Below are 16169 nucleotides of genomic sequence, written 5' to 3'. Positions count from 1 at the left end.
TTCACACCACCTCTCGATATTGTTCGTCTCGCTCACACTAGTCAAAGCCTGAGATTTGTCGAGTGTTAATGGTCTTGTAAGCAGGTATTAAATTTTAAAGCTGTTGATTTTATTATCATAAAGACATCGTTATAATATTATAAGGTTGTGTGTCATAAATATGTCTAAGAGACATCAAATAACGTTTATATATGTTAAAATTTAACACGTTTTTGACATACTTAGCGCTAAATTTCGTCCCTAAAGAGCCATTATTGTAAATCGCGGGAAACACATTTGTTACCATGGTAACGCGGTTCATCCATTCATAAGTAGTTACCATGGTAACAACTATCTTAAATCTATGGAAATGTTATATCATGTGTATCAAATTAAACTAAAATATTAAAGACGTAAATTTATACATAGTATTCAGATACATATGAACACGTTTATATTTCTATCTCTTTCTTTTTAGGTATCTGTGTGTCCTTTTTTTACGAAGGCCTCCTCCAATTCCCGCCATTCCTGTATGCCCTTTACCACTATCTGCTATGTACCACCTGCTGTTTCTTTAGTCTATCCACTTTCTATATTGTCTTCCTCTTTTTCTTTATTGTACCTACCTTGGGCAACAGTGAAGTACTTTTTTGCTCCACTTCTGTTCCTATTGCCATGTGCCCCACCCATTTCCACTTAAGTTTATATATTTTTATTGTAACACCTAATATCTTAGTTCTTAAAGATGTATTCTTTATGTTATCTATTATTTTCTTCCTTCCTTCGTTCCATTGATCTTTGACCTGTAGCTTTGTATGCTGCGCTTGTGGGCGCCCAAGTTTGAGAACCATAAATAATTAATAACAATAGAATTCATTAAGTTATGTTTTACACAAGTAATCGACCTGGAGGCCGACCGATGGAGTGGAGGCCTCGAAATTCTTCCACTTTTCTCTATTCGCCACAATTTTCCATCAATTTTATTCCATCTTCCCAATTTTCTGCTGGGCGTTCTCTCTTTTTTCTTCCCACTAGGCCATTCCAGGTGTGTTCCTAACCCATCTGTCATGCGGGCAATTGAGATCTGTATGTTAGTAAATTTATTACATAGTTTTGGTAAAATAACGAAGAACTCGTTTTTCGAATGTTTTTTGTGATTCCTTATCTCTTCTATTGAGGTTATCAAACACCTGCGTGAACACTAAATTACGACTATATAAGCAAAAACATAAAAACTCCATTTAAAATAACCTTTTTTGTGTAATGTAATTTTATTTAAAGTGGGTCACGATAATTCTATCAAATTTTGGATTAAAAATCGTACGATACTTGGACTTGTCAAATTTCTGTATCTGTTTCGCACAGAAATATATTCCAATGACATAGAGTCTGTCCCATGGCCCATTGGGGTGATAAGGGTTACCATAGTAAAGCATTTTTAATATGCGGCTTAAAATTTCACAAATTTATCCAGCAAACCTTACAAAAACCACTTCCGCCATATGCTGCGATCTATACGCTTCGATGATTATTATTTATTATCAGACAATTTTCATTTCTATCTTCAGGAATTTGGGTTCATTTTCGGTTGACGATTTTATTAGTATGTTTATGTTTTTTTATTTTAGATTTAGTAAATGTTTCATTCTAAATATCTAAACTAGTATTATAACGAGCAAATAGAGCAGAGCCTAGTGGCGTGAGACTCTCATACCTGAGGTCGTAGGTTCGATGCCTGGCTGTGCACCAATGGACTTTCTATGTGCATTTAACATTCGCTCGAATGGAAGTCGACAACGTGTCGGGGGCACAGGCTGATCACCTACTTGCCTATTAGATTGACAAATGATCATGAAACAGACGCAGAAATCTGAGGCCCAAACTTAATAAAGCGCTACTGATTTATTTTCTTATTTAAAACTGAAGATTTTTTACACTTCAGGAACTTGTTCATAATAGAAAATTGCTCTACAGACTGAAATGTAAATACATTTTTTATTGACGAGAAATTTGAACGTAAAAGATAGTGTAAGTTTATTATCGTTGCGAAATAAGTTCAGCGGTTACGGATATTAGTTTTTATGACAGACAGACAGACGCCTTCACAAGACTTAAAGCCTTTAATGGCTTCGATTTGGCGAACGAGCCAAGTTTTAGCAAATTATACTACTATAGACACAGTTAAAATCCTGCTCATTGTTTGAATATTTAACTAAGATGTTGCTCTGAGTTATAGACACTGTAATAATAATTCTTGTGTATATGATACATAACTCGATTAGTGCTGTATATAGACGTTTTAATTAAACTTGCAATAAAATTAAATGTTTAGATGCTGACTAGTTCTCAAACCCGTGGGGAGACAGTGAAACTCGAATTTATAAAGATGCCGTCAAAATACATAAAAACAACTCCAATTTATGCTTAGGCTGCAATTAAATCATTACCGCAAAATTACACGTAAGTATCAAAACTGGTTATTTGTAACTTTCGTTTTGAAAGCTATCTAGCGGTTTTTTGAATCAGCGCAATTTTTGTGGTTTAAACTTTACACTAAATTATAAAGTTATATTTGATTCTCTATGTGTGGCCTTGAAATTTTGCTGATAACTGAAATAAATCAAGTTGATTTTTTTTTATGTAATAGGAGGTAAACGGGCAGGAGTCTCACACTTGATGTTAAGTGATACCGCCGCCCATGGACTTCTGCCAATGTTAGTACATTGGCAGAAGGCTCGCAAGTGTGTTGCCGGCCATTTTAGAATTAGTACGCTCTTTTCTATGAGGACCCCCTAAGTCGAATTTCTTCAGTGGGCAGCTGGTTCCAAATAATGGTGGTGCGCGGCAGAAACTGCTTTAAAACACGCTCAGTTGTGGAACGACGGACGTCAAGGTGATACAGATGGTATTTTGTATTCTTGATGTCCGATAATGAAACTCAGCTGCAGGTATTGGACCGAACAACTCCTCTGAACACTCTCCATGTTAAATACGGTAGAAGATGTAGGGACACATCATGTTATTTATTACATGCGTAGCCAAATATCAATTCACAAGGAATTGATGTTTTGCAATGTGTACCTAATAAAACAATAGTAAGAACTGAAGTCGGACTATGGATAGCGGCTAGCGCAGAAATAGAAGACCAAAACGACACACTCAACTGCCACATTCCATTCCTACTAAAACAAATATATAAGTAATGATTTATATTCCACAAATATACAGAATTTACAAGTATATGTAGGTTACTTAATAATATTAATTAAAAATCGATAAATTTAAAATTTAAAAAGCTTAGTCCCTGTAGCAGTGTAACTATAATGCTGGTATTTCTTCACTGTATTGCGATATTTATTCGTGGAGCCAGGTAAGCACCAGCTCTGGTGTCACCGGTACTATGTACCAGGTGAAAACTTAAATCATTAATTAGCGACTGTGCACTTGAACCTCATGTACCAAGAGTCTTTACTCCAAAGGGAACAAAATAAAATGGAGGAAAGAGGATATTTGAGCCGTTTATAATTTCATTTTTAATTAGGGCTCAAAAGTTAAGCGTAAATAGTCTTACACAAATAACTCAAAGCGTGTGTGGCATTCAGTATTGCGTATATATATTGCATATAGTAAACAAATGAACCAAATTAAATGGAATTGACTCTTCAGTCTATATTGAAATACGTTTTCCTTTGTTTAATACTTTAAGTGGGTAATATCGAGTTCTTTTGTTACATATTTTGTTTAAACATAACTGTTAGAACAGAAAAATTTTGTTAATTTAACCAGATTTGTTTGTTTCTATGTAATATAAATAAAAATGAATCGCAAAATATATTGCTAAGCGCAAAACTCGATGACGGCTGGACGGCTTCGAGGAAAATTTGAAAAATATAAAAAAATGTTTTAGTAGTTAGTTTTTTATTCCGGGAAAGCAAACAGTTTCTATGGGGTAGCATAGCAAAATGTTCTATACATATGTAGCTACTAAAAAGGTAGGTTAAGTAAAACATATTAAGACGAAACGAAGTTCGCGGGAGGTGCTAGTGGGATATTTTTCATAAGTGTCATATGTTAGGTGTTGGTGCAATTCAGTTTCTTCAGAATTTAAATTATAAATCTCAGAACCATGAGCAACTATTCGTAACAGATAAAAGCTGATCTCAACGAAACCTTTCACTAAAGAGAATTAAAACCGTGAAAGTCACACGCGAAATACTTGCGAAATAATTACCACTTAAAATGTAATTAAAGCGATTTTAAATTTAACGTAAAATCACGCTAGGTTCCATATTGTAAAATTAAAACGTAATACGTCGACCATAGCAGTTCTACTCTCTAAACTCGCCTAAAATTTAATAAAACAACTAAAATATTCTCATCTCTTTCTATCAAACTATTTACGCTATAATAAAAACACGAAGACAAAGACGCACACACTCAATTATGAACTATTAACTATTAGTATTTGCGAGCCCTCTGGTATTTAGATCTATCACTTTACATCAGGTGAGCCGTTTGCTTCATATTACAAAAAAAATCAATTACGATATTGTAAACTGTATTGAAATAGGTCGTTTTTTGTTTTAGTAATCTATTGTAATTCTTATCCATTTGAATAAAGGCTGTTGATGACGTCAACATTCATAATGCATTTGAATTTTGAATGCGTTTGTATTTTGCATTACCTGTGTGTAGGGTTGCCAGTGCACACAATGATTTTTGTTCACACCATTAACAACTGTATAACTTATAACTGTTGTGATATATAACTTATAAGTATAAAAAAACAGTGACGCAACCTTTTTTTCTAACAACTAAAAACGACGCCAATACGCGTAAAATGTGTTTCCAAAAATTAATAAAAAATGTGTTTAGAACCCCTTTATAGTAAAAAAATATCTGACAGGGTCCCCAGCTCTTTGATTACCAACTAAACACGTAATTCCATAACAAACTTAAGACAAAATATTTTTTATTTTTGTACAAGTTACAAAACGTAAATTGTGCATGTGTAAACATATGTTCTGTCAGAAGTCTGCTTGCATATTAACTCTGGTGACAGTTCTCTCTGTCAAGGGAGACCTAATAAAAATATAATTTGCATGTTACAAAAAAATAAATTTCTACAACGCTTAGTGATTTGGTAACAAACGATTTCACCCGAATAATATCAGGAAAATGTAAACCCTGACATTATTCATAGGCAATTTGAATGCGAAAGTGCCTTAAACAAGTTATCTGTGTATACGATTACGTCATCAACTCTTGCGCATACGTGGGATGTGGTAAAAAAGCGTGGTGGATTATTTTTCGCAAGTTCATTAACATGGCCTTGGCATTCGATTCGGTTCTTCGTTAACGTACGTGAGAAGGTGCTATTCGGACATTCAATTGTTTCACGATGAATTATGCTTAGAAGCGTTTTTTTAATTAAGGAGTGAAATTATCTAAGAAACTCAACCGGGTTGAGTTATTTATGTATAAGGCAACGTCTGATATACTCGTCCTAGGTGATTTGAATTCTTGGCATCGATTTAGATCTCAATTTTATGTATAATAATTAATAATAATGATATTAAAGATACACATTTAAAAAAAGAAAACAGACAATATACATTGAGAAAAAAAATTATACGAGACAAAAAACATAAGTCAATTAAGTGCATTAGTTCATATAAAAAAGAAAACTGAAATTAACAAAAAAAGTGCATGCGTACAAAGTACACATGTCAGAAGTGAAATTTCTTTGTAAATTGATTATTACTAAGGTATTAAATGCCCCAATAGATGATCGCTTCATGTATTTGTATATATCTATATTCTCAAATAGAATAAGGCGTGATGCGACGTTCGCCCTTTCTCACTCTCTCTCAATCGATCTCTCCCTTTTCTTCGACAAAAACGCTGCACATCTTCGTGACGTTCCGTAAAATTTTACCCTCATGCGCCTGAAGAAGTTTCACTTACTTCTGCTAAAAAATCGTCCTCCGGCTTAATAAAATATTTCCTTCCTCTTTGATTAAGAACATGTCAACATCTTTTGTCGACGACGTCATATTACTGATATTAAACTTGGCTCTAATTACACATAAATTACATACCCCATATAACACGGTATTGCCCCGCATAACGCGAATTTCTCAAGTTATATTTCTGTAGTGTGCAAGTTATGTTCTGTCAAGGCCATAATTAGTTTGCCGTACCTTTGCACCTGTTTCAATTGTGATATAAATTTAAACTAAATTACTGTATTAAATTCGTGTTCCTAGTTTTTTAATTATTCACACCTACAACGCGATTTATATAACGTGCTCCGGGTCAACCGCGTTATAGGGGATTACTGTATTATGTTTTATATACACACGGAACATTGTTTTCTGCCATATTATAACACTTGCAATTTATTACCGTCGTACAAGGCTATGCACTTTATTGTATTGCGTCATTATTCCTTTGAAATGCGGATTTAGAAAACCTTGATAGGTTTTGTTTAATGTTTTATAAACAGTTTATTGCGAATATGTATAAGCCACTTTTAATAAAATCTTGGTTCTGGCCACAAGTTTTAATTCTTATTATTTGGTAGATGATTAGTCACAGAATGGCGGCTACAAATTGGTACTACCTTCGACATTTTGGTGCGTACAATAAATAATTTTACTATCTACCACCATCTAATAATAATCGTATTAAAATGTATTGTTTTTTATTAATTACAATGGCAAAGTTTTAATTATCAAAAGGTTCTGATTAGGCATCTTAAAAGATATTATATTAATAGTACAGGTAAAAAATAGGGATTGATCGTAGAGGGGTGAAAATTAGACGTTGTATGTATTTTTTAATACTGTATCATAAAAAAAATTAAAGTTAAAAATTTATCTAAAAAATAAAATAAAAAATTAGGGGTGGACTACCCTTAACATTCAGGGGGATGAAAAATAGATGTTGTCCAATTCTCAGTTATACCCAATATGCACACAAAATTTCATGAGAATCGGTCAAGCCGTTTCGGAGGAGTATGGCAACGAAAACTGTGACACGAGAATTTTATATATTAGACTAGCTGATCCGGCAAACGCCGTTTTGCCATGTTTATCATTTATAATAAAAAATATTTTTGGGTTGATTGTAGAGGGGTTGCATGTATTTTTAATGGTGTGGTGGATAACAAAATAAAAATTAAAAATTTTGTCTAAAAAATAAAAATAAAAATTTAGGGGTAGGGGTAGTCCCCTAACATTTAGGGGGATGAAAAATAGATGTTGGCCGATTCTTATAGATACCGGATAAGCACAAAAAATTTCATCAAAATCGGTCAAGCCGTTTCGGAGGAGTATGGCAACGAAAACTGTGACATGAGAATTTTATATATTAGATTAAGAAAGCCTGCATGACTTCAAATTATTCCCCTTATAATGGTTAATTTTTATTTACTGGCAATACTAATATCTATGACAGCGACGCTCTTACCGGCCAAGAAAAGTATGTGCTCTGTATGTTAATTTTAATCTCTCCCGCAAAGAAATTAGGAAGCAAGTAGTATCATTTGTTTCATATTAATTGAATCTAGGTTATAATAAAAATAGTTTGTACACTATGTGTGTATTACATAGAGATCCTGTTCAATTTCCGGGATATAAATTAGAAACAAAAGGTTCATTTAGGATAAAAAATATAAACGTGCCTATAGTAACAATTATAACGTAAAATGGCCGTACGAAAAGCGATAAAATTCTAAATAAAGCATTTAAACAATTCCACCGCGAAGTTCTTAACGAAATAAATTTATAATTGCCATGCCAAAATAAACTTGTACGGCGATGGGGTTGCCATCAATTTAGGTATCTTCCGGGGATAAATACGTTTCGTCCATTTGAGAGGAAATAAATGTTTATAAACAGTTTTTAACTTGAATTTTAGCCTCAAAACTTTAGATTAATATATTACTGTAGGCAAATGGGCAGAAGTCCCACCTGATGTCAAGTCATAAGCTCATGGACACTGACACTGCCAGAGGGCTTGCAAATGCGTTGCCGTCTTTTTAAGAACTGGTACGATCTTTTCTTGAAGGACTCTAAGTGGAATTGGTCGGAAATACTTCAGTGGGCAGCTGGTTCCACATATTGTTGGTGCGCGTCAAAACTGCCTTAAGAAACAGTTTTGAAACGACGGACTTCGAGGTGATACGGATGGTATTTCGTATTCTGCCTAGACGTCCGATGATGAAACTCAGCTGCAGCTATTAATCCTCTGAATTCACCATGATACATGCGGTAGAAGATGCAATGTCAAGCGGAAGGAGCAGGTACAGGTACTTTAATTGTTCTCACCTCGGGACCTCAGTACTTTTAAATACAAACAAATTCCGAGTCCTAATTCGCAAATCTAAATAAAATATTCGTTAATTTCAAAATATACGATCACCCTACAACTTTGCATTTTCCGTTCTAACCGGTTTTAGATAAAATAAGCTCTTATTCTGTTTGTGTGAATGGGTCGATCTTGTCTGGGAATTTTGTTAAAAATGACGTCATTTAAGCTCCATAGACAATATCTTTATCCGTCAGTATGATCTTAGTAAAAAAATAAAATAAATCAGTGGCGCTACAACCTTTTTAGGTCTGGGTTTCTCAATATAATTAGCAAGTAGGTGATCAGTCTCCTGTGCCTGACACGCCGTCGACTTCTTGGGAGTAAGGGTAGCCGGTTTCCTTGCGATGTTTTCCTTCACCGTTCGAGCGGATGTTAAATTCATTAGTCCGTTGGTGCACAGCCGGGTATCAACGTTCGTTACACAACTGATTGATATTTAAGGCAATTTTTTCTGCGCACAATGTGGAACCAACTACCTAGTTAAGTATTTCCGAACTAATTTGACTTAGGGTCCTCCAAGAAAAGAGCGTACCAATTCCTAAAAGGCCGGCAACTCATCCGCGAGCCCCCTGGCATTGAGACTATCAATGTCCGGTTGTACTTAACATCAGATGAGACTCCTACCCGTTTGTTCTATAAAAAAACAAAACCAAATCACTTCTCCAAGTTCAGTTATTCCTAAATTTTAATCCCTGCCAGAGAATTAATTATTTCGGAAGTCAATCCCAACTCGGCCATGTAACATGTATCTAAGAAATGCTCATAAATTGTCTTCAAATACAAATTAAATAGCGTAAATATTTTTTAGGCTATCCGTGCGTAGCGTTATCTATATTTATTACTTCGTTCGTCACGTCATACACACCAATTGACACGTTTAAGTTAAAACGTATTCTTTATCTAAATTTAACTGCTCGTTATCTAATCTCCAACTAGAATTACTTTTCTAGGCATCGTGGAAGCGAATTGGTATTTCTTTTTAAACATTTCAAATCTTCGAGTGTTTAACGCTGCCAGAGACAACTGCAAGAGCAGGAGGACTGCAAATGCTATGACGGCGTTTAGGGTGCTCTTAGAGACCTTAGTAGTACCTAACGGTTTGGAAATATCTGGAATGGCTGGTGGTTCTATAAAGTGGTGAAATCAAAGTCAAAAAGGGCGTAGAACGGAAGAGAAGAACTGGCAATAAACTCTCCGTCACTCTTTTTAATCGCCAAGTTTTTTGTTTTACACAACGATAAAGGAGCTGCAACCATTATAACATGTTCCATATGACATCTAATCGTCATCATCTAACATCTAACTTTTGTTCTCTATCAGCAGGAGGCATGGTGAAATAGGAGCACGCACTTACATTCTCGTGATGCAATAAGTGTCTTGGAACTCTGTCGTGGAACGCCAAGTCAAGGTAAAACGGGTGGAATTTTGCATACACTCTTGCCGTCCAAAGATAAAATTTAACCAAGTTCATAGAAGATGCAGAGAGAGCCAACCATCACGACACAAAGAAAAGGAATTTAGCTAGAAGAAAGACCAAGGTAGTCGACGATTCGAGCCGCTCTGTCTGATGAGGTCCAAAGGAAAGAGCTGGTATTGGACAGCCCCTGCTCAGAGGTGGTATTAGTACTGGGGGCCAGATTTGCGCTTTATACAGTTGTAAGCGATAACCAGGATTTATGACATGACACTGACGATTTAAAAATTAATAATAATAATAAATTTTAAATTATAATTACAAAACGTAATACAAAATGTTATTTGTTGAACTTGAAATAAAGCCTTTTAAAAATTATTATTATTTTGGCTTTATACAATCACTGGTGATTATATTAAAATTTATAGATAAATCTTTATAAATTACACAAAAGAATTCTTCGAAGCAGGAAAAGTCCTTGAAAATCATTTCTAAGAAAATCAAGATAAAGTGAATGGACTTCCAATATAATCAAATATAGTCATTGCTACGAGTCGGTTCTGTATTGTTAAACGCATATCTGTGTTTTAAACTAACCTCTAACTTAGGTATTTTTGACATTTCATCTCATTTGTAAACCAGGCATAGTTCTATCTGTTTCATAAAGATACACATTACCAGCTGGCCCGGCAAACGCTAAATTACTGAGAAACAATCACCAAAAAAATATATCAATTATAAAAATACCCAACTCAACAATCGGTCACGCCGTTATGAAGGTGTTTAGGTCGTAACCTATGTGACACGAGTGTGTTCCAACACACAAATATACAGTACTTACAACATTCTTAACCAACATATTAACAATTAAAAATGGATAAATAGACTAAGGGTCTGTTTCACAATGTACGGATAAGTCCTATATAAGTTCCAAATTAGCTATTTATTACTTGTTGGTTGGATAAACACTATTGTTGCGTTTCACGACTGTCAGATAGCGCTATTCGTCACATAAAGTCCATCATAAGTATGAGTCCGATGATGTGTCAAATAGCACAATTTATCTTCCAAATGATTTATGTGTTGCATAGCTATTTGGTACTTTATCCATACATTGTGAAACAGACCCTAAAATTAAATTAAAAACTTTTTCCTGTGGCAGTGTACCATTAATGCTGGCATTTCCTCGCTGTATTGCGATTCTTATTCGTTGAGCGGAAAACACCAGGTCACCGATACTATCTACCGGGCGCCAACTTAAATCTTTAATTAGCGCCTGTGAATTTGAACCCCCCGAAGAGTCTACTCCGAAGGTAACAAAATCAATGTTGGAGGAAAATCTCGTATATTTGAGCTATTATTTCCGCCTTTAGAATATTTTATATACTAGCTGACCCGGCAAACGTTGTTTTGTCATACCTATGTATATTATTTCTAGAAAACATTTTTTAGTTCAATAAAAATAACTACATATCTACTATAATAAAAAATAGGCGTTAATCGTAAAGGGGTGAAAATTTAGGGTTGTATGTATTTTTTAATGGCACATTATAAAAAAAAAAAATTTAAATTTCGTCTAAAAAATTAAAATAAAATGTTTGGGGTTGATAACCCTTATCACATAGGGGTATGACAAATAGATAGTAGCCGATTCTCAGACCTACTGAATATGCATATAAAATTTGATAAAAATCGGTCAAGCCGTTTCGGGGGAGTATTATAACATTTTGACACATGAATTTTATATATATATATTAGATTTAAGCATTTCATCATTGTTACTCGAGGAGTCTTATAGGTACATGTGTAGCCACAGATTCGCTACAAAACCATAGATAATGATTATATAATGCCAAGTTTAATTTCCTACACCATAGATAATCCTTGTTAAAATTAACGAAGTTGTTAATCGGATTCCGTACGTGACGACGGGTTCTTAGAAACAGTGTTATCCGTTTACTAAAGGATATTGATTAGTAAAAACGCCTCATTAAAACTACTAAAGTAGGTATACCAAAAACATAACTTGTTAAAAAGACCAAGTATAGGGATGAATAAATTAACAACCGTCGGTATAGAAAAACACTTTTTTAACGGATTTGAAGTTATGTTTTATTATAAATTTACAATTATTTTACATAATTTAGATAGATAGAGGACACCGTGAGCTATTTCTGCCAAAACCCTCCCCATCTTTTAGTCGATACCAACTCCGGGGAAATAAATACAGATAATACAACTTTTTCTACAGCTGTGATACTTTTTGACATTCAACATCTTTTGTCTTCAGTCACCGTGACCACGCACGCTATAAAGCACGCGAAACGTATAATAAAACATACCTTCAAATCCGTTAAAAAAGTGTTTTTCTATATCTAAAAGTTATGTCAATAAAGGCAATACTAACCGTTGGTATTAGTAGTTTTAATGAATTCTGTTTAAATTTCTTCTTAACATTGATTCTATTGACTATGTCTTATTGTTGATTATTTAAAAACTCTAATATTATTACATGTTATATATTATAACATTACAAATACTTATTATGTATCAACTAATACCAATGGATATTTATTTTTAATACGGTCGTCACCAGGTTTTAGGATTCACAATTCTATTCCAATAGTTGCACCTTCATATCAGTAAAAAACAGTGGCGCTACTCCCTTTTTAGGTCTGGGTCTCAGATTTCTGTATGATCTTGTTCATTTGTCAATCTTATAGGCATGTAGGTGAGCTGAGTGTGTGTTTTCCTTCACCGTTCGAATGTTAAATCGAACCTACGACCTTAGGGATGAGAACGCTGAAGCCACTAGGCCAACTATGCGCTATTCAAATCAGTACCTGAACCATTATCTCTTGGTTATTTGAAGTATTAGACCTTCGAGAATGTTACGCGGAATGTTTCTAGTAATTCATTTAGCAGGTACTAACATGTTCGAAACAGGTTATAAACAAAAGTGGAACTAAGTTCCTTCCGAGAATTGTTAAATGCGATTTGAACTACGTCACTGAGCACAAAAGATGCCAACAATACTTTTAGTGAAATGTTTTTTTTTTGGTTGTTTAAAAAAATCAATGGCGCTACAACCTTTTTAGGTCTGGGCCTCAGATTTCTGCATCTGTTTCATGATCATTTGTTAATCAAATAGGCGAGTAGGTGATCAGCCTATTGTGCCTAACACACGCCCTCGACATTTTTCGGTCTAAGGCAATTTCCTTACGATGTTTTCCTTCACCGTATATTGGACTCATCTCTCATCTCATCTCTGAGGTCGTAGGTTAGATCCCCGGCTGTGCAACAATGGACTTTCTGTCGTATCTAACACGGTGAAAGAAAACATCGCGAGGAAACCGGCCTGAGACCCAAAAAGTCGACACTGTGAGTCAGGCACAGAAGGAAACATACTTGTCTATTGGAAATGATCACAGAACTGATACAGAAATCTGAGGCCCATACCTAAAAGATTGTAGCGCCATTGATACTGAGTCTATAAAGAGGCTAATTGTCTTAAAACAGCTATTATCATGGCAGAAACTTCGTGTCTTCAAGTATAGAATCTGTAGGGAAGTATTGCTACAGTAGTCGAGTGACTGGTTAATTGATACTATACCACATCTTGCGGTTATATTACTATAATTCAATACGAATGAAATATTAACTGCATTGTATTGTTCTTAATCTCAATAGCAAATGTAGTTAAAAAGGTCAACGCAAAATTGTTATAAAGCAGTGAATTAAACAGAAAGCGAACGTGCAGGCTAGTTTGAAAGTGCTTGTGGACACAAATATTCTATAATATAATAAAGAACCAAGGGGCCGCAATTTATTTCCCCCCCGCCCCTCCCTCCTCTTTACAGCAAAAGTAAGCAAAGCTCTCAAAAATAATAGTACATAAACGTATTAATTTTTTGTAGGAATCCTCGAAAATGCATTTCGTTGGAGACAATGTGTAGGTAATATGTGTAAAAAAGTAAATAGTTACTGTTGACGTAATCACCAAATAGAAAATAAAAGATCCCCCTATAGTCTTTAGGTAATAGGTACTTGAACGGCCGGAACCCGTTACATTTTGAGCGAAGTGCGGATTATCTTCAGGTTATTCATTTTCTAATAACAGAGAAACATATTCAATGTTATATCTCTTTTTTAACCGACCAAATTGACTAAGTCAATGCATAAATATGTATTTTAACAGACAAAATTTATTTTGTCTGTTAAAGAGTATTAGAGTTTACTATAAAAAATGGTTAAGGGAAATAGTAGAATTTCTCTATTTAGCTTTCGATTGAATCTATGACCCAATTTAAATATTTAAAACTAAATAACCAATACGTTTCACATAACTACGCCTGTTAACCGCTAAACTGTATATAAACAACAAGTAGAAACAGTATTCAAACAATAGAATACTAGATTTTAGGTGACTAATCAAACATTTGTTGATTAAACAATGTGAAAATACCGGAAACACCCACCCTTATGACTAATTAATGTTATAATTTCCACATCCGCAATGTATGTTTTTACTTTAAATATTCAATTCTATTCATATAAGTAGATTATATAGCAATATTATTTCGTTTATACATAAATTTATGAGTATAAACTATTTTGAACACAACAACAATTAAACAACGCAACATATTTAAATAAAGTTTTGTCAAAAGACACATTCATTTATATTTATTTACATTCTATTGCACAATATAAACGATTCCAAAAATATACATTACAACGCAACGGGCGGCTTTATCGCTATTATGCGATCTTATTCTTGTATTTTATATTTTATATGTATATGTAAATGTCCTTTATGTCTTAATAAAACAAAACCTCTTGAAGGGCATTTATTACATTTCATATTATTATTCCACACTGGCACTTTAGTATTTTCATGCAGCCGTGCGGACTTGTCGCATTTAAAATCATATTCTAAATTAAATGTTATGTAATTGCAAATAACAAGAGGTCAAGGGGGCGCTTTGTATTATAAAATCTCTCACGTTCCCACGATATATTACAATTTACGAAGGCTTTTATTTACGTTGTGTACATAGTATTTAATATACTCGTCCAATTGCAAACCCCCCGCCTTTTGAAGTACCTTTGAAACGTTTTATTTATCTTTTTGCCTGATATGTTACTGTTTTGAATAACTGACGCGGTTTCAGCCAATCAAATGGTTAGGTAGGTAAGTAGAATATGTTTATTGGTTTTAGTACTTTCAAATATACCTTATGTTACCTATCCGGAAACCGAACCTCAGTCTGCTGATTGCCTTTTTAAATCGACATTTGTTAAATAAGAACCAAATATGGATAAATTCTGAAGATAACGGTCTCAAAGTAAATATGTTTAGAAATACTAGGAGTATACGGTATACCGTCTAAGAAATGGTATGTTCACATAATATCGTTGAAGCTTGCGGTTTGTCAAAATACATTTTAAGTTGCCCTGTCTGCATTATAAATGTGTTATTAATGCGTAACAGCCTTGGCATTTAGTTGTTAGTTTAAAAACTTTAATTCTTAGTAAAAATCAATGAAGAACCTTGATAAGCGTTATCCAAATCTAATCTGATAAAACCTACCGTTTACAAAATCCGCTAAACAACTGCACTGTTTTGTAACACTTCACTTTTTATCACGAATTTAACTGTAATCACTATTTTCACCGGTCACTGTTACACTTTCTTAAACAGCAAAAAGTATTTTTTGTACGAAAGTTATCACGCTAGCGCGGGAACCGAGCGAAACACAACGCGTCCCTACCGTAGCTTGACACAGTCTGACGTCGAATTCTTTTTAAACCAGCCGGGCGCCGAGCGTTTGCGAGCGAGATGGGAATAAGACAATCTACAAGTAAAAAGAAAGAGAATATGCGTGAAGTTAGCGGCTACGCCAAGAATTTTGAATGACCATAATGACCTTTGTAGTACCTTTTAAACAAATAAAGGAGTTTTAATTATTTTTTCAAAGAAATTTAGCAATGCTTTTTCACAAAGACCTATTGTTACTTAGTTAAAAGGTTATGAAACGAACCTAGTTTTAATGATAGTAATATACGTAATAATATATAATATTAAAGTGATTGTAATATACGTGTATTAGGAATTTAGTTAATTTCAACGACTTATTGAAATTAGAATACGTGGTCCTTATAAAATAAACATTAAACATTGACGCTTTTTTGCTATCGCCACGTGTTTCGTTTATTTGTCTGGGGTTTGTTTTTATTTAAAGCACTTTGTTTTTATGATTTTAGGGACTCATAAAGACTTAGGTTAACAGCCGACAGCGATGCGAACAAAAATTATTGCTACTACAGACTTGAATTAAAGTTTTTATAAAGTGTGAACTAAGGAAATGTAGGCAGTGCAAGCAAGCTGTGATTAAAA

General features: G+C 34.1%; 1 protein-coding gene across 1 annotated transcript in view; it reads right to left on the bottom strand.

The window, feature by feature from the left end:
* LOC125060638 overlaps window positions 1-15551 on the bottom strand; it is a 120564-nt gene extending 105013 nt beyond the window's left edge. The window contains exon 1 of the mRNA XM_047665613.1: window positions 15363-15551. The gene's annotated coding sequence lies outside the window, so the exon portion shown is untranslated. The remainder of the gene's footprint in view (window positions 1-15362) is intronic.
* Window positions 15552-16169: the final 618 nt, after the last annotated feature.

This window comes from Pieris napi, chromosome 22, assembly GCF_905475465.1.
Source record: "Pieris napi chromosome 22, ilPieNapi1.2, whole genome shotgun sequence".
Classification (NCBI taxonomy): domain Eukaryota; kingdom Metazoa; phylum Arthropoda; class Insecta; order Lepidoptera; family Pieridae; genus Pieris; species Pieris napi.
This window is presented reverse-complemented; position numbering and strand designations above follow the sequence as displayed.